Source organism: Arachis stenosperma, chromosome 10 (genome assembly GCF_014773155.1).
Source record: "Arachis stenosperma cultivar V10309 chromosome 10, arast.V10309.gnm1.PFL2, whole genome shotgun sequence".
Taxonomy (NCBI): Eukaryota; Viridiplantae; Streptophyta; class Magnoliopsida; order Fabales; family Fabaceae; genus Arachis; species Arachis stenosperma.
In genome coordinates, this window is record NC_080386.1 from 56,475,477 (window position 1) to 56,477,301 (window position 1,825).

At 36.7% G+C, this 1,825-nt stretch overlaps 1 non-coding gene across 1 annotated transcript; it reads right to left on the reverse strand.

The window, feature by feature from the left end:
• Nucleotides 1–1,327: 1,327 nt before the first annotated feature.
• On the reverse strand, nucleotides 1,328–1,435 carry LOC130959544 (small nucleolar RNA R71). The gene has a single exon (XR_009078617.1). It is a non-coding gene; the product is annotated as a small nucleolar RNA R71 (small nucleolar RNA).
• Nucleotides 1,436–1,825: the final 390 nt, after the last annotated feature.

The window sequence follows — 1,825 nt, forward strand, 5'->3', positions numbered from 1 at the left end:
AGCCAGGGTACCTGGTTGGGCGTTTAACGCCCAAAAAGGGTGCATTTTGGGCGTTAAACGCCAGAATGTATACCATTCTGGGCGTTTAACGCCAGGATGGTGCAGGGGGAAGATTTTGTTTTCAAAATCAAATTTTTTTTAGTTTTTCAAAAACAAATCTTTTTCAAATCAAATCTTTTCAATCAAATGTTTTCAAAATCAATTTCTTTCCTTTTTAAAAGATACTTACTAACAATTAATGATTTGATTGAACATCACAAGATTGTTACCTTTTCTGTTGAGAAAGGTTTGAATGTTTCAAATCATATCTTTTCTTGTTAGGCAAGTCATTCATTTTTAAAATCATATCTTCTCAAATGGTTTTCAAATCATATCTTTTAAAAATGTTTTCAAATCATATCTTCTCAATCACATTTTTTATTAAATCTTTTTAACCACATCTTTTCAAAACAGTTTTCAATCAAATCTTTTTAATTTCTAATTTCAAAATCTTTTTCAAAAATCACTTGGTTTCCTTTCCACTTTGATTTTCGAAAATCAATTGATGTTTTCCAAAAATGTTTTCAAAGTATTTTAATTAATTTTCGAAAATCTTCTTCCCTCCTTCTCACATCCTTCTAATTATGGAGTGCCACTCCTTCTCAATGCACAATTCGAACCTTATCTAACTAAAGTTCGAATTTATCTTCTCCTTCTTCTTTCTATTTCTCTTTTCCTCTGACACTTAAAGGAATCTCTATACTGTGACATAGAGGATTCCACATTTTCTTGTTCCCTTCTCTTTCATATGAGCAGGAGCAAGGACAAAGGCATTCTTGTTGAAGCTGATCCTGAACCTGAAAGGACTTTGAAGAGAAAGCTAAGAGAAGCCAAAGCACAACTCTCTTTAGAGGACCTGACCGAATTCTTCAAGGAAGAAAACATGGCAGCAGAAAACAACAACAATGCAAACAATGCAAGGAAGGTGCTGGGTGACTTTACTGCACCTACTCCTGATTTTTATGGGAGAAGCATCTCTATCCCTGCCATTGGAGCAAACAACTTTGAGCTTAAGCCTCAATTAGTTTCTCTAATGCAACAGAATTGCAAGTTCCATGGACTTCCAATGGAAGATCCTCATCAGTTTTTAGCTGAATTCTTGCAAATCTGTGACACAGTCAAGACTAATGGGGTTAACCCTGAGGTCTATAGACTGATGCTATTCCCTTTTGCTGTAAGAGACAGAGCTAGAATATGGTTGGACTCTCAACCTAAAGAAAGCCTGGACTCATGGGAAAAGCTAGTCAATGCCTTCTTGGCAAAATTCTTTCCACCACAAAGATGGAGCAAGCTTAGAGTGGAAGTCCAAACCTTTAGACAAAAGGATGGAGAATCCCTCTATGAAGCTTGGGAAAGATACAAACAATTGATCAGAAAATGTCCTTCTGACATGCTTTCTGAATGGAGCATCATAGGTATTTTCTATGATGGTCTCTCTGAACTATCTAAGATGTCCTTGGATAGCTCTGCAGGAGGATCTCTTCATCTGAAGAAGACGCCTGCGGAAGCTCAAGAGCTGATTGAAATGGTTGCAAATAACCAATTCATGTACACTTCTGAAAGGAATCCTGTGAACAATGGGACTAATCAGAAGAAAGGAGTTCTTGAGATTGATGCTCTGAATGCCATACTGGCTCAGAATAAGATATTGACTCAACAAGTCAATTTGATTTCTCAAAGTCTGTCTGGAATGCAAAATGCACCAAACAGTACTGAGGATGCTTCATCTAAGGAAGAAGCTTATGATCCTGAGAACTCTTCCATGGAAGAGGTGAATTACCTAGGA